Source organism: Lissotriton vulgaris, chromosome 2_1 (assembly GCF_964263255.1).
Source record: "Lissotriton vulgaris chromosome 2_1, aLisVul1.2, whole genome shotgun sequence".
NCBI classification, from domain to species: Eukaryota; Metazoa; Chordata; class Amphibia; order Caudata; family Salamandridae; genus Lissotriton; species Lissotriton vulgaris.
Window position 1 is genome coordinate 554,294,585 of NC_141687.1, and position 24,550 is coordinate 554,319,134.

General features: G+C 44.9%; 1 protein-coding gene and 1 pseudogene across 1 annotated transcript in view; one reads left to right on the top strand and one right to left on the bottom strand.

The window, feature by feature from the left end:
• Positions 1-24,550, bottom strand: part of KANSL1L (KAT8 regulatory NSL complex subunit 1 like) — a 2,604,205-nt gene that overhangs the window by 1,404,972 nt on the left and 1,174,683 nt on the right. The gene's annotated exons all lie outside the window — the stretch shown is intronic.
• LOC147730744 (uncharacterized) lies at positions 30-15,145 on the top strand (annotated as a pseudogene).

A 24,550-nucleotide genomic window follows, 5' to 3' on the forward strand; every position in this document is an offset into this window, starting at 1 on the left:
CCGGCGAGAGGGGCATCCTAGTGAGAGGGATGTGTGCACCTACTCTATTCACCTGCCAAGAGTCAACACTAAAGCCTGCCCGGAAAACATCACGAAGCCAGAAGAGAGAACAAAACCAGAAGACTGGTGACACCTGGGTCATCCAGTTATCTCTCGTCACCAACGGAGTGAAGCAAAGGCAGGGCTTAGAACAGCAGACAGACAGTACAGACAAAGAGTGAACCCGCCGAACAACTGCGAACCGTGCCACCGAGAACTATTAGTCCTGAACACAAGAACTATACTGCCTGCGGCTTGCAAGCAGCCAAAGAGACTCATTTTGAAAACGCAAGTCCAATGTTATTTTCTGTGTGTTCTTTCCCCCACAGGTTTTTGGACTTTTTCTGTTGGGGTTAATTTTTAACCAATTTGGGGAGGGATGTAATGCCCAGCATAAGTCAGCAGTCTAGTGCTGAAGCCTGTATCTACAGTTAACACCCACCCACCACTGATGTCACTGGTCATGTGACACAGCATCAATAAAAGAGGCCGAGCGCACGTGCTCTGGGCAAGTTGCACCGAGTAAGCAGTGTGTCCTGCGTCTCAGTCATTTCCAGCATGAGGGCCTAGGGCCCGCCCTTTACAGTTTCCTCACCTCTTCAAAGTATGCGCTCATTTCTTACAAGTGCTACTCCCAGGCATTGAGTTTTCCTCGCCTGCATCCGAATCTTTGGCCTTCCGTAACCTGCCTCATCACTCTTAACTCCACCCTTGCTAAACTGTTAGGTACTCTGTCTGACATTCCACACATAGTTGATGTCATCCCCGGATACCACATAAATTTCCTCACAGCTCCCTATCCTTCTCATGTGTGACGTTATCTCCTCCTTAAAGGCACCCATTCCAGCAGACGATCCCTACTAAAAAGTGTCCTTTCCACCAACCCTGAATAAAAAACCTCCATTTGTGAATCCAACAGCACCTACTATTACACAAAGAAAATAGCAAAAGCACTTGTGTCAGAAAAAAGTTAAGCCTCGGATGCTGCCCAGTACGGAGAATACATAACATGGCTGCGCTTTTGAAGTGCACCGCGAACTGAGGGTGCCACGCCACAATATCGAGGTAAAGGTGTCCTCAGGAGAACTGCGTAGGAAAGAGAACCACAGTAGACCAAACAGAATCCGTGTTACTTGGCCGAGAAGGTGACCCTTGTTTGTCCATTAATTTTAAACATCTCCCAGTTGCTCAGCAGCGCTTCCTGGCTGTACTGGCCAGCACATGTGTAGTGGTGAAGTCGATCTTTGCTACTGTCCCTCCAGAAGCAAACACCCAAGAAGCATCTACACCACGCCAGAAGAGAAGACAGCGATGCCTGGCCATCGCTGCAGCAGAATGGCGAAAGTAGGAACACCCCCACACAAACCAACGATGGTTCTAGAACACAGCACCTTCAGGCTAGACAATGCGTCCACACTAGGGGTGACCCCTATATTCCTTTTTCCACAAACTGATGGTATTAACACCTATGACTCATGACATGGTAGAAAAGCGCATCTGGAATGTAGGTGTGAGCAGGGATTTAAGTGGGATAAAAAACTGGGGGGTCTCTCAAAGGGGCGTGGGCAATGTAATTAAGGGCATAGCTTAATAGTGTGCCACCTGACTTGTATTTTGCTGTTTCTGTCATTGCTTCAAGATACGTGATACAAGAAGTCAGGACTATTTGGCTTTGTCATTGATTGTTAGTTGCATAAGATAAATAAGCAGCAACTATGGCTTGTATATAATTTTGAAACAGCCTCCATTTAAAGCCCTGGTGACACTACAACAATGTTGCTGCTCCTGAGTTTCAAAAAGAGGAAGGAAATCCAGAGAGAAAATGACTGTAGTAGATCACTTTAAGAGTGATGTATTGTGTAGAATCTTTAGATCTAGAATTGTTTATATGTGTAATAGGGAACATTCTCTAGTAGCTGTTATGAAAGAAGCTCCGTTACCTGCCAGCTGTACATTCATTCCTACAGTGCTGGGGGCTTAAATAAAGAACCTAACTTCAAGAAATTACCGGTGTATCTTTCTAGTACAATGACTCTCTTTAAAGGATTTCCCTTGCCCTTCAACACCCACTTGGCATGACGTCATGCCGTAACTTATCCACGAGTGAGAAGTGAGCAGTTTGAGCACATGCACCGACCGCCTGTGCCAGAGCACAAAACAGAGCCCGATTGAGACTTGTTTCGAGGCCCCATTAAAAAAAGTGCAGATGCTCAAACCCTGTGAGACCCTGCCCACTCAAAGCCCTGGGTGAGAACCTGGCCACAGTGGTGCTAGTCGGCTGGATCCTGGTACCTTGCAGTAGTCAATATTTCTGTGGGCATTTTGGGAGCTTTTTTTTATACCTTCCAACATCTGTAGCCCCTTTAAATCTGGCATACCTGTTTAATGTCCAAATCCATGGAGTCTTGGGGTTTCTCACAGGGGTCATGGTGGCTCTCTAACAAACCATGGGAGATGGCATCGCCCCGAAGGCCTCATATGTTCTCAGGCAAGTAGTTCCAAAGCTCCTGCTGTTGATACTGGTTATCTTGTGAGTAACTACATTGATTGAGAGCGATCTGCTGGTATCCTATGGATTTTATTATTATTATTATTATTATTATTATTATTAATAGAGATTTGTAAAGCGCAACTGTACCCATAGGCGTCAAGGCGCTGAAAGATGGTAAACGGAAAGCTCAAAAATCACCAAGGGGAGAGTTACAAATAGGCTTCTTGAAATAACCAGGTCTTGAGTGCTTTACGGAACAGAGTGTGGGAAGAAATCCCCTTAAGGTCGTTGGGGAGCGTATTCCAGAGTCTGGACACAAGGAAGCGAAAGGCCCTTCCACCCCATTGATATTCGAGGAACAGCTAGCAGGTTTTTACCGGAGGAGCGGAGTGCTCTGCCTGGAGTATAGTAGGCCACAAGAGCACGAATAGCTTCAGGCCCGGTCTCATTAAGGGCACGATGTATAAGGCAAAGAGCCTTAAAATTAATCCTCGCCTGCATGGGGAGCCAGTGCAGGTTTTTTCTGATAGCCGTGCCCGAGGAGCGTTTAGGGGCACCCACAACAAACCGGGCAGCCGCATTCTGCACAGTCTGAAGGCGCTGGACCAGACCATTGCTATTGCCCAAATACAGTGCATTTCAATAGTCCAGTCTGGAAGCAATGAGCGCCACTACTACCTGTTTGCGTGCATCAGGGGAGAGATAATGAATAATGTTTATTAAAATCCGCAGAGCATTGCAACAAGTGGACACAGTTCTGCTGACTTGTTTGTCTAGCGAGAGTGTAGTGTCTAGAATGACCCCAAGATTGCGGGCAAAGAGGGACGGCAAGGGGCAGGCGCCAAGAACAGAAGGCCACCAGTCCATTGACCAAATCTCACTTTTGCCCCAAAAAATGAGGACCTCCGTTTTCTCCCCATTTAACTTGAGGAAGTTCTTAACCATCCATCCGGCGACCGCCTCCATACAGTTTTTAAAATTAAGAGCAGTTATGCTCACAGATTGTGATATGGAGGCCATAATCTGCGTGACGTCGGCGTAGGAAAAAACTTCTAGCCCAAAGGGTCTTATGAGCCTCGCGAGTGGAGCAACATAGACGTTAAAAAGCGTTGGGCTTAAAGCGGAGCCCTGAGGGACCCCACACTTCACAGGCTTGATGGGTGACATGTACTCGCCTAGCTTAACCCTTTGCTTCCGTTGGTCGAGGAAGGATGTTAGGAGGCTGAGTGCGGGACTCTTGACTCCCAGCTCGCTGAGTCGGCTAACCTAATGTTAGGGGACAGGGTGTCGAAAGCCGCTGTAAGGTCTAATAACACCAGTAAGGTGGTCTGGCCGGTGTCGATCTTGGACCGGATGCTATCGACAACCACTGTAAGTGCCGACTCAGTGCTGTGAGTCCTACGGAAGCCGTGCTGTGAAGGATCCAGGGAGTTGGTACTGTCAAGGAAGGCACTCAGATGAAGGTTAAGATGTGCCTTCAAGAGTTTAGCAGGGGCAGGGAGAAGGGAAATGGGACGAAAGTTCTTTAATATCCCAGGATCCAAAGTAGATTTTTTCCTTAGAGGCTTGATAGTGGACAATTTCCAGGAAAGGGGATAAACCCCCTCTGAAATGGCCAGATTCATAACCTCCATCAACGGGGGCAGAATAGTCTGTCTGCAATCTTTAAGAACCTTTAAGGGGCAGGGGTCAAGTGGTGACCCGGCCTTTATCTTGTCCAGCAGCGCACTGAGATGTACATAGGTGATGGGGGAAACTGGGAGAGGGAATGGGAGGGGGCAGGCGCTTGGATTTCCGTAATAAGGGTCGGAGGGGTGGAGAGTAGGGAACTAGAATTAAGGATTTCCAGGTCTGTGTGAATATCCAGGATCTTCACATGGACGAATGTGGAGATCTGGTCAAATAGAGATTAGGAGGCTGTTATGGGGTCAGGTGTCTGAATAAGGGAGAGGTTGTCAACTATCTTAAACAAATCCCTAGGAGATTTGAGCAAGGACGTTAATTTAGAGTAGTGGGCCTGTTTTTCTGTCAACACCGCAGCTTTATAGCCTTTGAGAAGGTTTTTATGTTTATCCTTCTCTTTGGGGTCCAGGTGTGCCCTCCAAAGCCTTTCCTGCCTCCTGCATCCTTGTCTGAGAATCCTAAGGGATTCAGAGAACCAGGGGGCTGAAGGCCGTTTCCTGGCAGAATAGTGTTGCCGGGCTGGAGCAAGCGAGTCGACAGACTCCGCCAGGATGTTAGAGAGGTCAAGAGCCGCAGTGTGAACATCCCCTGTAAATCGGGGTTTAAGTGTGGCCAAAAAAGAAGTAAGGGAGTCGCTGTTAATCTCCCCAAAATTCCTCCTCAATACCCACTTGGTGTGATCAGGCAAAGGGCCGGTAGGGGGAGAGAAGGAGAAATCAAGGGGAACAGCAAAATGGTCAGACCACGACAAGGGAAAGGGGGTACCAGTTTGAAGACGGGGGTCATTGCTAAATACCCCATCCAGGGTATGCCCAGCTAGATGGGTGGGACCAGTCACTAACTGCGGCAAGCAACAGGAGGATAAGGAGTCCTACAGATGGGCCGTGTCAGGGGAATTGTAATTTTCCAAATAGAAATTAAGGTCCCGTAGAATGGTTAGACAAGGACTATCACTATAGGGCTCTATAATTTTGAGGAGTTCTAGGCCAAAGGCGGACCTGAGGCCAGGGGGTCTGTAGATCATTATTCCGGTGAAGGAGATCGTGGGGGAGGGATTAAGAGTGAAATGCATCGCATGAAGGCGTTCGAGCGGGGAGGACAGATGGACAGTCCGACATTTTATAGTGCTGTGGTACAATATCCCCAGGCCTCCTCCCACTCGACCCACTCTATCCATTCTGGCCAGAGAGTACCCTTCAGGGATAGCATTTAACAAGTCCGGTTCAGACGAGTCCGTGGCCCATGTTTCAGTGATAAAAGCCTTCAGGGCTTTCTCAGTGAGATGAAATTCCTAAAGGAGATGTTATTTTTAACCAATGAGCGGGAATTAATGAGGAAACCCGTGTGGACAGCGGTAGGCGCCAGAAGTGCCATAATGGAAGGGGGTAACAGTTAGCTTTACACAGGGCAGCTGTGCCGTTACATCCGCAAACAGGAGCGTTTGCAAGCGTTTCAGGGGTGAAGGAGTAATGGCGAGACAGCCTAGAAGGTTTCACTGCTCGGAGGGCAGAAAAGGAGTATAGGGGTTCACCTGAGGCATAGGAGGTCGGGGAAGCAGCATACCTGGCCCCTGGCGCTTCCTTGTCGCTGACGGGCGCAGACGGGCTGGACTCTGGCTCGACTCCGGCGTGATTGCGGCACGACCGCTGATCGCGTCCACTGCGCGGAGCCATAACTAGTTCTTTAAATACTGGCGACTAGAGCACCGAGCAACGAGTGCCCAACTTAATATGGCCGCTGACGATTTGCGCAGCCCGAGAGACTCAGACCTTAAATCGGCCGAGATTTGGGGTTCTGTCAACCTGGGTGTCCCTGCGTTTCTACCAAAGGCAAAGCCGGGGTCGCAGAGACATGTCTGATCATTTTGCGTTTGCCACATTCTTTCAAGAGATCTTGCAGCCTCTTGTGGGACTGGTTGCCAAGTTGGTGCACGATGTCTTGGTGAAAGTGCACCTATGTCGTTAAACAGTGAAACTATATGATGTTGGTGCTCCATCTTCTATCAACATCAGTTTACTAGGGACCGAACCTCAAGATGCTGACCGAAGAAGGCACTATAATTCATCATTTCCAATTCCCGCTACATATGCGCAGTGTGTTAATACTTTTGTAAGATCATTTCATGCAAAAAGGCAGATGAAAAAAGCGAATCTTTACTTTGAGTTGGAATGCAAGGATGTCTGTTTTACAGTAAGTAACTTATATTATTTTAAAATTGTACACAATTTACAATTTCGCTTAGTCATGTCATACATAAGCAACTTGATCATCTTCAGGCTAGATACTACGTCCACACTAGGCATGACCCCTAGATTTCTTTTCCCACCCAACTGCTGGATATGAACACCTATTACGCATGGCGCGGTAGAAAAGCAAATCTGGAATGTAGGTGTGAGCAGGGCTTTAAGTGGGATGAAAAAACTGGGGGGGTCTCTCAAGGGGGCGTGGCCAATGTAATTATGGGCATAGCTTAATAGTGTGCCACCCAACTTGTATTTTGCTGTTTCTGGCATTGCATCAAGATATGTGATACAAGAAGTCAGGACTATTTGGCTTTGTCAATGATTGTTAGTTGCATAAGATAAATAAGCAGCAACTATGGCTTGTATATAATATTGAAAAAGGCTCCATTTAAAGCCCTGGTGACACCACGACGATGTTGCTGCTGCTGTACTATATGACTATCACTGCTATAAGATATGGAGATTGTGTTGGGGTGAAAATATAAAACCCGTGGAAATACTTGATGTATTGTTCTACCTGATGACAAAACAGCTGTGAATAAAGTTTTTGGAAAAAAAAAAGGCAATGTTGCTGCTCCTGAGTTTCAAAGACAGAAGGAAAATCCAGAGAGAAAATGACTCTCTTTAAAGGATTTCCCTTCCCCTACAACGCTCACCTGGCATGACGTCATGCCGTAACTTATCCACGAGTGAGAAGAGATCAGTTTGAGCACACGCACATCCATGTGCTTGCTGTCACTGCACGGACCGCCCTTGCCAGAGCACAAAACAGAGCCCGATAGTGATCAGTTTTGTGGCCCCTTTACCCCTTTCCGTGCTAGTGACGGAACCACTCCGTCACGAGCCACGGGTGCGTTGTGCTCATGACGGAGTGATTCCGTCACGCCGCGGCCGCTCCGCCCACTGGGCAATGATTCCCCGCCTGTGCGGGCGAATTAGTGAGTGACAGAGCCGTGACGGAACCACTCCGTCATAAGCACAGTGCGCCTGTGACGGAGTGGTTTCGTCACAAGCATGGTGCTGCCGGGCGACTCCTCTTCCCCCCAGCACGGCGGCGGAATTACCGCCGCGGCCAAGGGGTTAGAAAAATTGCTGGTGCTCAGACCCTGTGAGACCCGGCCAACTTATAGGCCTCGGTGGGAGCCTGGCTACAGTGGTGCTAGCCGGCTGGATCCTGGTACGTTGCAGTAGTCAACATATCTGTGGGCATTTTGAGTGCTTTTTTTAATACATTCTAACATAGGTTGCCACTTTAAATCTGACATACATGCCTAATATCCAAATCCATGGTGTCTTGGAGTTTCTCACAGGGGTCATGGTGGCTCTCTAACGAACCATGGAAGATGGCATCGCCCTGAAGGCTTTATATGTTCTCAGGCAAGTAGTTCCAAAGCGTCTGCTGTTGATACTGATTATCTCACGAGTAACTACATTGATTGAGAGCAATCTGCTGGTATCCCATGGATTTGGGGTTCTGTTAACCTGGGTGCACCTGCGTTTCTACCAGAGGCACAGCCGGGGCCGCAAAGACATGTCTGATCATTTTGCGTTTGCCACATTTTTTCCAGAGATCTTGCAGCCTCTTGTGGGACTGGTTGCCAACTTGGTGCATGATGTCTTGTTGAAAGTGCACAAATGTTGTTGAACAGTGAAGCAAATGATGTTGGTGCTCCATCTTCTATCACAATCAGTTTACTAGGGACCGAATCTCAAGAAGGTACTATAATTATTCATTTACAATTCCCGCTACATATGCGCAGTGTGTTAATACTTTTGTATGATCATTTCATGCAAAAGGACAGATGGAAAAAGCAAATCTTTACTTTGAGTTGGCATGCAAGGATGTCTGATTTACAGTAAGTAACTTGTATAATTTAAAAATTGTACACAATTTACAATTTCGCTTAGTCATGTCATACATAAGCAATGCTGTTATTCTTGCAGTCATGGCATGCAGTGGCAGAGAGAAAAGTGAACCTTTTAATAGTCTTGCCAGACAAGCGGGTCTCATTTGTTTGGTTTGATTTCCTATATGGTTATAAAATTATACATTCCGCAGTTAACCCGAGTGAGCACATAAGTACATTTCTGACTTGGTCTACAAAAAGGAGATCAAATTCGAATCACGTTAAACATTTTTTAGATCCAACTACTATGCGCTCTACGTCACTCCCCTCAGAGATCTTAGAGGTTTTTCTTAATCACTAAAAAGACTTCTATACCGAGACACATAATACCAGCCCTGGGGTCGCTCTAGATTGGCTCGATAAGATAAACATCCCTACCCTATCATCTGAGGCGCAAGAGCTTTCGCAATTAGGTATTTGCCTCGACAAAGTTACCCAGGCAATAAATCTCCGGCTGTGAAGGCCTGCGGGCCAGACCGAATTCCGTCCGAGATCTATAAGATCTTTTGCCCTCAACTTGCTGTATTTTTAAGTACACTATTCAATGTGATTCTCAGAGGGGACCCAGTTCCGGAGAATTTCACTCAAGACGCGGCTATAAGCTTTGTTAAAAAAGGGAAGCCAGAAGATGAGGTCAACTCCTATAGGCCTATCAGTCTATTAAACTCTAACTACAACTTTTTCACTAAATTCCTGACAAATAGACTTGCGCAGGTTGCCCATACACAGATTCATCATGACCAGAAAAGGTTTTCTCCAAAAACAGACTATCGGCTTCCAATACTCATTATTTGGCGCAGGCGAGCGATTATTTTTGTATTAGTATAACGAAGGCGGCTGTAATAATGCTTGATGCTGAAAAAGCATTTGACAGAGTACAATGGCAGGTTTTATTTAAAATCTTAAAGAAATTCGCGATTCCACGTGAATTCTGCCATGTTGTGAAAAATCTGTACCTTACTACGAAAGCCTCCATAATCATCAATGAAGATATAGTAGGTACAATCTCTATCAGTGAGAATAAACAGGTGATCTTGGATCACCTGAAGAAGACTAACTTTGCTACTGGTTGCACTTTTATCCTGCAACTATGGCAGAACTATAATAACATGAGCTATAAAACAGTCAGGGCTGCTAATCTGAGAAGGATTTTAAACCAAAGAGGGGTCTTTTCCTTACCGGACCGAGTAGGACATCATAATCTTATTCACAAAACAATTACTCGGTCTAGGTTTTATTTGAGCTGCTCTTTATTTTAAGCAGACTGAGCGCCTCAATAAATGTATTCGTAGGTGCGGACGTATTTATAATCAAGTATTTTTGTCATATCACTTAGAACAATTATAACTTTCAAAATGTGCAAGTTTGACACACTACGACACATTTACGAATCATAAATAATATTTCACAAATAATGTATACAAAAAACATATGCAACAAATAAATTATACATAATTAAATGCAATTAAAATACACATTGCGATAGTACACCAGTACTTTTTTATCCTAACAGTCCTGTGTCATTTGCTCAGTATATTATAAGACTGTTCTCACAAGGGACAATTTTTTTAAGGAATATAACTTTATTGTACGTGGAAACCACTTTGATGTACACTCTTGATCTAATGGCCCTTTGTGGATAGTATGAAAGTCTATGAAACAGCCGACGCATTTCCAAACCCGCTAATGATTTCCCGGGTTTTTCACCAGAGCTTGACTGGGTACCTGTTAAAGAATAGAGGGGGAACAATTGAATATATTTGCCTTCACCTTCGTTCTGTCGACTTTATCTATGTGGGTTCTAATAGTTACCTCTGTCCTTCGCGGACACTTTGTTTCTTATTTCAGTGCTCTTGGCGTTTTCCTGAAACACCTTTAAATCCTAAATAGAGAAAGAGACAAACCGATTGTCTCAGGTTACATAAAGCAACACTTTGTTGTTGTTCGCTATGATACTTTTTAGTTATACGGCAAAAAAGACTTACTATTTATGCGATTGTATTCGGGAACACGTAGCTGGTCTCGTTTCTTTTTTAGGTAATGTTCATGTCACAAGTCTCTAGTTCACTGATTGAGCAGCAGTGGCGTTAACTGTTGTGAATTATGAACAAACATTTTAGCCATTTGGTTTCCATGGGGCCTGTTATGTATGAGGTTGCTCATGGTCCAAAACTTACTTCGTTAGCTGGCTCTGAACCTGAAATTGCTGTGCTTGCAGCGCTTTCCAAGTTTCTCTTTTTAGTTGTGAAAGCCGCATTCGCGTGAATCCTTCAAGAGCATGTTTCGTCTGTGAGTGTGAAAATAATTCAAGTGAGTTAGTGGTTTATTAGTATTTACGCTGACTGACTGAGTGATGGGTTAAATTATAGCTCATAGCCGCATGTCTCACATTGTTGTTTTTGAATTTTGACGTATCGATCATCAGTCTTCGTTTTACTCCGCTGGTGTTCAGCCGTGCTGTGATTGTCGGGTGATTTACGAGCGCATAACCGGAATTAGTCGGTTATGTCACGTGTTTGGAACAGACGAATTATGGGAGATGTTGTCAATCCTGAGTTAATACTATTCAATGACCACAGTTATTGGGTGATTAGATAGCGAATTAATTAGAGGCTAAGTCTCATGGGGTTTACTGCCGTATTGCTATTGTTGGTTATCTTTATATGGGGTTTTCTTGCTAATTGTCCTGATACCTAAAAACGGTCATCATTGTAGAGGGCTTAACGTATTACTTGTTGTAATTCGGACATCTCGTTCATCCCATCAACCAAACAGTTGAATTTTAAAATCCAATAAGCTTCTCTTCTCAGCAAGATAGTTTCTACATTGCCTTCACGTAGAGGAATTTTAATGCCCGAGAGCACTGTCCACTTAAAGTCATTTTCTGTGTGATTGCTCTCCAGAAAATGTTGGACCATTGGGGCGGTCAACACTTTTTGTTTGATTCTTGAATGATGTTGGGCCAACCTCTGGCTGATTTGTTGATTGGTCTTTCCAATAAACAGTTTTGGGCACGGGCAAATTATGGCATAGACTATATATCGACGTTTTGCAGTTAGTGAACTCTTTGTGAGTCCATTTAATGGAATTGTACTCAAACACTACTCCTTCTATTGTGTTGGCACATGATATACAGGTCCCACATTTGTGGTGGCCTTCGACAGGTTTGAGATTCCATATTGAGCGTGGGTCTGATTTGGCTTTGGAAATTCCTAAGTCTGCTCTAATAATTTTTTGGCCAATGCTTCTATTTTTCTTTAAGGCGAACAATGGTCTTTCCATCGGTATCTCCAAATTGGAGATTAGATGCCAGTTTTTGAGTATGATTGCTCTGAATTTGTTATTATGTGAACCATACGTTGTTACACAGACTAATCTTTCAAGAGGTTTCTTGTCTTTCTTGGTCAATAGTTCTTCCCTGGGTGTGAACCAAGCACGTTTGGTGGCGTGTTTCAACATTTTTTTGGGGGAACCCCTAGCTCTCAGCTGGTCACATAAGATTTCTGTGTGTGCCAAGAAATCTTCCTTTCTTTAACAATTTCGTCTTATTCGTAGCAGTTGACTAAAAGGTAAATTAGCTTTCAGGCTTTGAGGGTGAAAGCTACGATAATGGAGTATTGTGCTTTTGTCAGTCTTTTTTCAATAAAAAGTAATTGATACTTTGTGTCCTTGTGGGAAGACCTCAACATCCAAAAAAGTCAGACATGTCTGACTGTAGGCAATACTGATTTTATGTCAGGGTGCCTCATGTTTAGCCATTCGTGGAAGCGGATGAGAAGTTCTTCTGAACTGTTCCACTGGCACCAAATATCGTCTATGTAACGATACCATGTTATTATATGTTCTCAGTAAGGCTTAATCCGGTACACGAAGCGCTCCTCATAAAGGGCCATGAAAAGGACCGCCATTTCTGGGGCATAAGGACACCCCATGTCGGTCCCCTTCATCTGCATGTAGAACGCATTAATGAATCTGGAATAATTTAAATTTAAAGGTGTTTCAGGAAAACGCCAAGAGCACTGACATAAGAAACAAAGTGTCCGCGAAGGACAGAGGTAACTATTTGAACCCACATAGATAAAGTTTGACAGAACGAAGGTGAAGGCAAATATATTCTATTGTTCCCCCTCTATTCATTAACAGGTACCCAGTCAAGCCCTGATGAAAAACCTGGGAAATCATTAGTGGGTTTGGAAACGTGTCGGCTGTTTCATAGACTTTCATATTATCCCCAAAGGGCCATTAGATCAAGAGTGTACATCAAAGTGGTGTACACATACAATAAAGTTATATTCCTTAAAAAAATTGTCTCTTGTGAGAACAGTCCTATAATATAGTGAGCAAATGACACAGGACTGTTAGGATAAAAAAGTACTGGTGTACAATCGCAATGTGCATTTTAATTGCATTTAATTATGTATAATTAATTTGTTGCATATGTTTTTTGTATCCATTATTTGTGAATAATTGTTTATGATTCGTAAATGTGTTGTAGAGTGTCAAACTTGGACATTTTGAAAGTTATAATTGTTCTAAGTGATATGACAAAAAATACTTGATGATAAATACGTCAGCACCTACGAATACATTTATCGAGGTGCTCAGTCTGCTTAAAATAAAGAGCAGCTCAAATAAAACCGAGACCGAGTAATTGTTTTGTGATTAAGAATCTGAAAAGGATGGCATGGTTCAGCAAATTGATGATCTACTATACTCCAGATAGGCTCAATAAAATGTTCCCCTCTGTTGATCCCAGGTGCTTTAGATGTGGGCTGGTAGTCTGGATTACATACTGCCACCTGATACATTTTCTGCAGGATATTTTCTCTGAAATTAGTAAGAAACTGGAAACTATTCTTCCTCCCAGCCCCCTTACTGACCTTTTTGGCATAGTAGAGGCGAGTGAAGACTTGACTGTAGGTCAACTTTATTTTATCTTTAATGCAACTTTAATTGCCACATGTATAGGCATTTATATAGCGCACTACTTACCCAGAGGGTCCCAACGCGCTTCGACCGCTGCGAAACCCTTCCTGGCTTCCCTGAGAGATGGTCCCTTAATGGGTATCTCCAGGGTGAGACCAGGCATCCCCGGCGGTCTGATGGGGCCGTTAGTAAAGATGAGGCAAGCTAATGCCCAGAGTTGCCAAGTGTGATCGCTGATCAGAGTGGGCACCGAGGCGAGAGAATTATCGAGTCCGCTGACCCTGGTCCAGAAACCTGCAGCGCCGGGAATCGAACCCTGGTCCCGGGCCGTCCTCTGCTCTCGGGTCTGCCGCCTCTAACCAGTGAGCCACACTACATCACTTATCTTAGCAAACTGGAAGTCTAAGGTGGTCCCGACGATCTCTCAATGGATTTTAAAAATGCAGAGAGTCTTTAATCGAGAATCTACTTATGCTAAACGGGTAGATCCCTTTACAAAACTGGAAAGAATCTGGCGGTTTTGGAATTTAATTGTTTTATTATAATTCATTAGTTTTGCTATACTTATTAGATCTTGAGCTTTTTAGTATATTTTGAGTTTTCCTTTTTGGTGCACCCGGAGTGCTAAAACCAAAATACATCTGATCTTCTTTCTTTTTATCTTTCTTATCATCATGTTTTTCCTTGTGCAATAATTAGTTATAAAATTTCTAGATGATGGTTTTTCTGTCTTAAAATGGATTATGAACTATGAATACTGTATATGCGCAACTGGAGCTATGCAGGTTGCCTCTTGGTATTTTCTATTTTTGTACTGTGTAAACTTTTATACTTGTGCTTCAAAAAAAGAGTGATTGACCATAATATGTGTGATCAACGGAGTAAAGACTTGAGCTCAGTTGGGCAGGTAAGTTATTTGTTTGGTTAAATGTTTTCGGTATGTTGAGTGTTACAGGGCAAGTGGGGAATAGGAGAGAGTATGGGAGGTGGGAGGGAAAGCGTAGTTAGTAGGATACCAGAGGACAACAAGTGATATGATACCTTACTGGGGTATTGTCATCATGTCTGGGGTGATCTAACAAAAGTTGGCATGCTTGCATCTGATTATGTGTTCTAGTACTCACCCTCTTTCCATTTCCCTAAAGAGCGCGAGGCCACTTATGTATTTGGTTTATGTACTTGTGTTACTCCTAGTCACCTGACATTTACCAGTGGGCTATTACCGCCACACGCTAGAGCCACCATCAGTCTGACTTCTATTTTCCCTCACCTCTCTCTCCTTTACAGATGCTACTCGCATCATCCAGCAATGGGGAACACCTGTTTTTCCCACCCTCCGTGAGGTGTAATTAGGAGCCTGTCAGACACGGGTCATTCATCCACGGAGATCCGACGCGGCCTACTAGGTCCTCGAGAGGGCCCTGAGCTGTGATGTAGTAAGTTGGACAGGAGGAACAGCTCTTCCGCTACTACCAAGGGTAAGACCTTCCTTTTCAGCGTTCACAATGGCTACCATGCCACTTTTTTCCTTTTTTTCTTCTGTTTGGAACTTAACAATCAGCCAGAATCCCAGCCGGAATCTCATCTCTTCTAATTGCAAGTGTGAGAATGATTTTCTAACATTGTCAACTTTTTTTACTTCTGATATATACAACTATATACACAGTAGCGCATATATCGGTATCTACCACGTTTCATCGCCACCTCGGCACTCCAATGCCTTTTTTTCCCGTATATCACATGGACACTACGGCCTAATAGTCATGTACGTGATTATGTCATCCATACTCAAAACGCAAAAATCTGTATGTCTGTTTGTCTTGTTTTGTGTTTTTTAATTTACAGGAATGTCCTGAGAGGGAATCCCCCTCTTGCAACACACTTTTGGGTCTAACTCAAAATTTTGTATAGATCTCACTCTTTACACATTATTAAGGTCCTGAGGAAAGCCAGTACATATTCAAGGCTAGGCTGAAACATGTAGACCATTTGTTGTATGTAGGAGTTCTTAATTACCACCCCACCTACATCCACCGTATTGGTTTTATTACTGCCAGAGGCAGAAGCATTAAAATAAACCCTTCGGGTAATGGGACCACTGGTCAGTTTTTAAATCTGACTTTCACACCACTTTCACTGCACATTCAGTAACATACCTGCTCCGCTGTAATACAGGCGTTGTGGCACACCCAGCACATACTCGTTGTCACCGGGTGGGCCCGATGATGAAGCATGCCACCAACTGGGTTGGTGGGTGAGGGCTTTATAAAAAAGAAATAAGTATTTCTTTTTATTACAAAATCATACAGGTTTTGATCACCATATCACGTCCACTTAGACTAGTTCTTTTTGATGAAATATATAAACCTTGGGAATAAGAACTAGCTCTCTAATCCTCTCTCTCCTATTGATAATAAGTACTTATTGGCAGCGCAGAGCTGTGAGAGTTTATTCATTGAAGGAGTACTACCCGATGAGGGTAAATGAAGGCTTTTGTCTAAACACAGGAAACATTATTCCTTTGTTAGGAAACCCCTCACTCACCACCTAGTGGTGACTTGCTTCATCATCGGGGCCCACCCAAGTGGCCTAGCGTCACTTGGGTGTGCTTCAACACCTGCAATTGCAGTGGAGCTGGTAGTGAGATGTGGGGTGCAAACAAAAAAGTGTGTAAGTGTTAAAAATTGTCCTGGTAGTCTTTTATTTAGAGTTTAATAAAAAAGTAACTGGACAAAAGTTAAAAATCAAAGTTGAGATAGTAGTAGGGAAGTTACGGCCTACTTATCTCTGTTTTATGTGATGGTCGACATGTTTCTACCATAAGGGGAAAATCTCCGGTATTCCTCAGGACCAAAACAAGGAAGTGGGTGGTATGTGCCCCCTAAAAGACACACCCAGCCCTAAATCCTTGGGCATCAGAAGAAAAATAAACTTCTGGAACGCACACCTAAAGTGTAGGGTGCTACAAAACAATGCTGGTGCTCGGGTCGAGCTGCATCAAGCAGGGGCAGGGCGCTATGCCGAAAACAACATATTAGTTGTATGGGCGGAATCAGGCGGGTCACCTACTTCTCCGTGCTCGCTGCTTGGAAGCCGCGAGCACGGAGAAGTAGGTGACCCGCCTGACTATCTATCTCAACTTTGATTTTTAACTTTTGTCCAGTTACTTTTTTATTAAACTCTAAATAAAAGACTACCAGGACAATTTTTAACACTTACACACTTTTTTGTTTGCACCCCACATCTCACTACCAGCTCCACTGCAATTGCAGGTGTTGAAGCACACCCAAGTGACGCTAGGCCACTTGGGTGGGCCCCGATGATGAAGCAAGTCACCACTAGGTGGTGAGTGAGGGGTTTCCTAACAAAGGAATAATGTTTCCTGTGTTTAGACAAAAGCCTTCATTTACCCTCATCGGGTAGTACTCCTTCATTTTGTTCTTTCATACCTTGACCCAGGGAATCAGGAGTATTCCCCGTCCGACGACTACGGACGCAATTCCTTACTCTCCTACTTGTTTTCCAAGAGTTTATTCATTTCCATAAGCCATGGCAGAAAATCTCAGCTTAACTTTTACTGAAAGTGACATCAGTGAAATCATTGCAGACCCCTCTTTTCTGGCAGATTTCAACATTTCAAACACAATAGCCCAGACCACCGATTGGGACACCCTGACAGAAATAAAGCGCAACTGCATCAGAAGAACAATAGTTACTTCCCTGTAATCTGTGGTTCTCCAGTATTGGTGTCTTTCATAGATTCACATGCCTGAATCATTCCCCGTCGTCGGAGTGGGAGTCCCACGGTACATAAAAAAGCAATAATATGCCATAAATATATAGTAAATACCAATATAAACAAACCAGGAAGTAAAATAGCCAATGCTACAGTAGAAAAAACTTCCACATCTATGACTATCCCAGTTATTTTGCATAGTCCAAACTACAGCCAATCAGGCGCTAGCACCCACCAGAATGTTCTCCCCAGAGGCTCAGGCTCTCAGATTTTCTCGCAAGGAGTGTAGGTAAACCAAAATAGCCTAAAAGCCTCTGAGGGGTAGGTGGGCGGGTTGCATGTGAATCTATGAAAGACACCAATACTGGAGAACCACAGATTACAGGTAAGTAACTATTGTTCTTCTCCAGTATTAGGGGTGTCTTTCATAGATTCACATGCCTGAATCAGAGTAAATAGCAGTACAACATTCCTTTGCTCTTAGACGCTATTTTGTATTATCATGCATATGACAATGGTACAATAATATACAAACATAACATAGGCGTCTAAGAAGGCATAGAGGAGGAGGGAAAAACAGAGGCTCACCTTATTTAAAAAGATTGCGCAACACTGCTCTTCCCACCGAAGTATCTGCATCGCTGCTGCTCTCCAGGCAGTAGTGCTTGCTGAAAGTATGTGTGCTGGATCAAGTTGCCGCTCTGCATATGTGGTGCAGAGGCACTCCAGCAAAGAGTGCCGTTGATGACGAGACCGCTCTTGTAGAATGCGCTCTAGGCAAGGATTGTAGTGGTTTTCCTGCTTGCTGATGACACAAACCAATTGCTGAAGACACCCAACGAGCTATAGTCTGTTTGGTTACTGCGTGTCCTTGTCGCATTTTGCCATATGCTACAAAAAGCTGATCTGTCTTACGCAATGTAGTCGTTCTCTGAAGGTAAAATTTGAGGCATCTCTTGATATCCAGAGAATGTAAAGATCTTTCTGCTGTCGTTTGAGGATTAGGAAAGAATGTCTTTAAACACACCGGTTCATTAAGGTGAAAGTCAGATGGGACTTTTGGCATGTATCTAGGATTTGTGCGAAGCACAACTGAATTAGAAGTAAACTGCATATAAGGGGCCTTGATGGTGAAAGCTTGAATGTCACTGACTCTTCTCGCTGACGTTAAAGCCAACAGGAGTGCCACCTTCCAAGAAAAGAATTTCAGATCCACCTTATGAATGGGCTCAAAAGGATGACGCATGAGCTGAGAAAGCACCACATTCAAGTACCATGATGGAGGTGGACGCCGAACAGGCGGGAACATACGGAACAGACCTTTAAAGAATTGCTGTATTATCCTAGAAGAGTACAGAGAATTAGACCCATCTTGCCGGAATCTGGAAATGGCCGCTAAGAACACCTTCAGTGTGGAGTGTGCCAAACCAGACTTAGCCAATTGGAGAAAGAACGGTAAAATTTGTTCTGGTCTCGCTTGAAGTGGATGCAACTGAGCCTCGCGACACCAATTACAAAACCTTTTCCATTTTAACTGGTAAGTCTTTATAGTCGCAGGTGCTCGGGCATTGGCTAAGACCTCTTTACAATCCTCTGGGATATTCAAATGAGCAAATTCGATGTGTTGAGGAGCCAAGCTGCTAACTTCAAGGAGGCTGGGTCCGGATGACAGATTTGACCCTCCTGCATTGTTAGAAGATTCGACAGAGTCCGTAATTGTATGGGTTTGCACTCTGATAGAAGTAGGAGCTCTGTGAACCAATACTGGCGAGGCCACCTGGGTGCGATGAGAATCAGACGGCAAGGTTGTTGTTTCATCTTCCGAATGACTCTGGGAGTTAGAGGGATCGGTGGAAATGCGTAGGCAAATATTTGGTACCAGCTCATCGAGAGTGCTTCTCCGCAAGACTCCTTGTGAGGAAACCTGCGTGCGAAGAGTGGGCATTTGCGGTTCTGCCTCGTCGCAAATAGGTCCAGCTCGGGTTGACCCCACTCCTGAAAAATTCCGTCTAGAGTGGCCTGATGAAGTTCCCACTCGTGATTTGTTGTTGTTGCTCTGCTGAGTGAGTCGGCGAGCACATTGGACAATCCTGGAACGTGCATTGCTGACAGAGTGATCCCTTGACGTAAAGCCCAACTCCATATTTCCTGGGCTTCCTGTGAGAGAAGGGATGATCTTGTGCCCCCCTGCTTGTTCAGGTAATACATACTCGTTGTATTGTCTGTTCTGACAAGTACCGTTGATCCGTGAATCACTGTTTGAAAAGATTTTAAAGGCAGGAAAATTGCTCTCAACTCCAAAAGGTTGATATGCCATCTCTTTTGTTCTTTGCTCCATTTGCCCTTGGCTGTCATTCCTTCCAGATGAGCTCCCCAACCTTCCAGAGACGCATCTGTGGTGATGGTGTAAGCTGGAATTTCCGTTAGAAAAGAACGTCCTTTTTTCAAATTGTCTGTCTGTGTCCACCATGCCAGAGCGTCTAGCATTCGGCCAGTTATGTGGATCTTGTCTTCGAATGACCCTGTCACTTGAATCCATTGAAGACTGAGCTCTTCTTGAAAAGGACGCATGAGCAGACGACAATTGGGTATGAGAGGGATGCAAGATGATAGCATCCCTAGGAAAGACTTGTAAGTCCTTACTGAAACGTACTCTCTTTTCTGCAAGTCGAGGGCCATCTTGCAAATCTTGTACTGTCTTTCTTTTGAGACAAAGGCTTGGGTGAGCTGAGTGTCTAATGCCGCTCCTAGAAATGATATTCTCTGTGATGGAACAAGGTGTGACTTTTTGAAATTGACTGTTAATCCCAGGTTTTGAAATAGTGAGAGACATTTCTGGACATGCATCGTAGCTGTCTCCAAAGAACTGGACTTTATAAGGCAATTGTCCAGATATGGAAATATCTGGATGCCTTTTAAACGAAGATGCGCCGCTACTGGTGCCAACATCTTTGTGAATACACGAGGCGCTGACCGAAGTCCGAACGGGAGAACTTTGAACTGAAAGTCCCTGCCAGCCACTCTGAATCTTAGAAACTTTCTGTGCCTGGGGAGAATCGGTACATGAAAATAGGCATCCTGAAGGTCCAGGGAAGCCATATGGTCGTTTTGGGACAGAAGCTGAAGGATTTCTTGGAGCGTTATCATTCGAAAGGATATCTTTTTGAGATATTTGTTGAGGGCACGCAGATCGAGGATGGGACGCCATTCCCCTGTCTTTTTCAGAATCAGGAAGAACCTTGAATAGAAGCCTCTTCCTCTCTGTAACTGTGGAACAATCTCGATTGCGCCTTGCCAAATCATAATATTGATTTGGAAAAGAAGCTCCTTGATGTGAGCTGGTGGGGGAACTTTTGGAGGTGAATTTGGAGGAACTTTGATAAATTCCAAGGCGTGACCCCTGGTTACAACATCCCGAACCCACTTGTCTGTTGTAATTTTTGACCAATTGAATGAGAAATGGGATATTCTTCCTCCAACTCTTGATGGTATATTTGTCAGAGGTGGTGACAGGTGACTGTTCTCATTGTCTTTTAGCAGAATCTTTCCCCCGGTAGGAAGATCTTCTTTTGCCTTGTGAATAGTTGCCTCGTTGTCCATAAGTATGTTGCCGATACGGCTGGTATCGCTGATTACTCTGTGAAGACTGGTAAGAGCGTTGCTGGGTAAATCCGCCTCTATTCGAATAGGATCCCCGTCCTCTGGCGCCACGAAAGGACGATTTACGAAATTGTAGCGAACCCAGGGATTTTGCCGTTTCTGTATCTTTTTTAATGGCCTGCAGGGCTTCGCCCACATGTTGCCCAAAAAGATACTCCCCATCATAGGGCATGTCCATGATCTTTGCTTGGACTTCCTGTCCAAAAGCAGTTGACTTCAGCCAGCCTTGCCTCCTTAACACAGCTGCTCCTGCCAGCTGTCTAAAGCCTGTGGACGCGACATCCACTGCTGCGTCGATCATTTCTGCCGAGACGCATTCACCCTTATGAAGCACTTTCATTGCTTCCGATCTCTCTGGCTCTGGCAACTTTTTCAAAAATGGAGATATGTCTGCCCACATCTGTCTTTCGTATCTCGCCAAAATTGCTAGCGAATTTGCTGTTCTGACCGTAGTCGCAGCCATTGTGGACACCTTTTTGCCAATAGAGTCAAGGCGCCTTCCATCCTTGTCCGGTGGAGCATTGATCTGAGAGGCTGGAATTTTTGATCTATTTTGTGCCGCCTGCACAACTACAGATTCGATCTTTGCCTGTCCAACAAGGCATGCAGGGGATGTCTTGGGCGCCATGTATTTTTTCTCCAGCCGTGGTATGACTGCTGGTAAAGAATTTGGCGTAGACATGATCTTTATGCCTTCTTTCCAAATAAAGTCAATTATTGGGATTGTTCTTACTTGTTTGTGTGGTTGATCTTTAAAATCATATAAAAATCAGTCTTGCTGTGCAACTTCCATAGCGATCTTAAATCTTTTTGTCGCTCTATCCATGACCAGGTGAAAACCTCCAATGTCAACCGGCGGTGACTCCGCTGTGTGAGGAGCAGTTGGTGATGGGGTCTGTGTCTGATAATTATCCCACTCCGGCATTTCTGATTCTTCATCAACTTCCCCTTCCTCTCTCTCATCATCATCATCATCATCAACTGTCTGATAGGTATGCTGGGATTGTGCTGGAGATGGAGGATCATTAGTGTGAGCCTCAGGTATTGGCGTCAGTGTCGACTGTCTAGGTATTGTAGAAATTGAGACATGTTCTTGCATCATTGGAGTCGCCGGACGTGATTCTGCAGACTCTGATGGAGGAAACCTGCGGTAATAATCACTCAGCATATATTGTAAATTATTAATAAGATCTACTGGCATTTGTGCCATAGGTATTGGAGTAGATGTTTGACCCCTGTGTGCTGCAACGAACTGATCATCCTCCTGAACATCCTCTTGCGTCTTGATGAACAATTCTGAAGGACTTCTGGCTACTCTGAAATTGCCATCATCATCAGAAAAGTCCTGATTTCCTTCCTCATCTGAATATAGTAACTGATCAGGTAACTTCAATGGAGAAAGAGGCTGCAATGTAGAGCTTCTTCTTTGTAGTAGTGACGCTCCCGACGACTGAGAAGCGTCATAAGTAGCATGCGACGTAGCAGACCACACCTGTATATCAGTACACGATGATAATAGTGGCGTCGACGGGCCCATCGTCGACGGTATCGTCAACGGAGGTTTGACCTGTGTCGTCGACGGAGCCATCAGTGACGCTGTTGTTTTCGTCAACGATGGTTTCGACGACGATGAAGTTCTCGACGATGATGAAGTTGTCGACGATGGTAAATCTGTCGACGACGGAGGATCCTTTGTCGACGGTGCCGTCTTCGACGACAATGAACTTTTCGTCGACAGCAAGGCTGTCTTCGTCGACGAGGGCTCCGTCGATGGAGATATCTTCTTCAACGGGCTTAGCTTCGTCGACGATGAGCTCGTCGACAGCTTTATCTTCGTCGTCGACGACGGAGGAATGTCGACGCTCGATAGTTGGATGGTCGTCGACGAGATGGGTCTTATCGACACAAACACCCTCGTCGGCGAGAAAGACGCCAACGTCATTATCATTTGAGGCTTTGGAGACGAGAAAGAAACCGTCGACGTAGATGCAATACTGTAGACAGGACCTGTCGACGGAACCGTCGTCGACGATGAGTCCGTCGTCGAGGTTTGAATCTGAGGTGATTTTTTGTCTGAGTGTCCTTTAGATGACACAGGCTTAGCAGACTTTTTCAGGGGCGATTTTAATCCAGAAGTAGAAGGTGCAGAAACCTTTTTCTTTGATGAAGAAGAAGAAGACGGCAGGTCAGAGACCTTAACTTTTTTCTGCATCTTAGCCCCAGGAGAAGAACTCTTTTCCTCAGACTTTCTCTTTCTTGATGACACAGAGGAAATAGAAGCCACACTTCCTACCTCAGAAAGAGCATCGTCCTTTCCTTTCAGTTTCTGCAATCACAGCAGTAAACGACCTTCCCTGTCTCTGATGGTCTTCTGTGGAAAAGTCCTGCAGATTTTACAGTCTTTCACCTCATGTTCAGGGTAAAGACAATATATACACTTCTCGTGGGGATCTTCTTTAAAAAGCCTAAGCTTCCCACAAGAGTCACAAGCTCGAAAGAGAGACCTTGAAGACATTCCAATTCTGAAGAAACACTGGTAAAGTTGAGAAGTACTGAGCAGAGCTCAGGGAGACTCCCTTTCACACAACGTGCGGTAGAAAATCTGATAGCCTGAGCCTCTGGGGAGAACATTCTGGTGGGTGCTAGCGCCTGATTGGCTGTAGTTTGGACTATACAAAATGACTGGGATAGTCATAGATATGGAGGTTTTTTCTACTGTAGCATTGGCTACTTTACTTCCTGGTTTGTTTATATTGGTATTTACTATATATTTATGGCATATTATTGCTTTTTTATGTACCGTGGGACTCCCACTCCGACGACGGGGAATGATTCAGGCATGTGAATCTATGAAAGACACCCCTAATACTGGAGAACTATCCTACACAGACTCATCCTAACCGAGTACCTACGAACCAACACTGCTCCACGTGGGCTCCTTGTAACCAATGCCCCCAGGATCTTCCTGGAAGCCCTTCAGGAAGGGCTGGGCCCAGATCGGCTGGCATTGAACCAGGGGCCGGCTGGTTTTAATTATAAAGACCACCAAACGATTGTCAGATGCAATGATTATTGACATTCAAGCCACAGAAACCCACTTTAAGACAACTATAACCTCATTCAAGAGGGAACTAGATGAACAAAACAAAGAAATGGCTGAATACAAAGAATATCTCACTCTAGCTAAAATAGCCAAATTGCAAAAAGATCTCAAAAAATGTTTCGCTGCCGCTACGATGCCAGCACACTGCAAGCCCTCAACCCCGGACGGACCCACACCTGCATCAAGGCCGCACCAAAACGCACACATGGTCCCTTCACCTGCCGGAACTGTAGCTACACAAGCCTCAGAGTCGCCGAACCACCGGCCAAGAAAAACCTCAACCACCTCCAATGTATCCTACTGAACACTCGCTCCACACGCAAGCACGCCGTTGAGCTCTGGGACCTGCTTGACATATCATCCCCGGACGTCGCCTTCCTGACAGAGAGCTGGATGAACGGCTCCTCCGCACCCGACATCGCTGTAGCCATCCCAGACGGCTATAAGATCACCCGCAGAGACTGCACCAACAGAGTCGCAGGAGGAATCGCTATCGTTCACAAGAACAGCATCAGGGTCTCGACCAACACCGACGACACTCTCAGCACCGCCGAACACATGCACTTTCAGATCCACACTGACTCCAACACCACCCTCAGAGGTACCCTCATCTCCAAACCCCCCGGACCCGACCCCAATTCAGCGACTCTATTGCCGGCTTCATCAGCATGCTCGCCCTGACCTCCACCGACTACATCCTCCTCGGAGACCTGAACTTTCACCTTGAGAACAACAACAACAGCAACTCTACCACCCTGATCG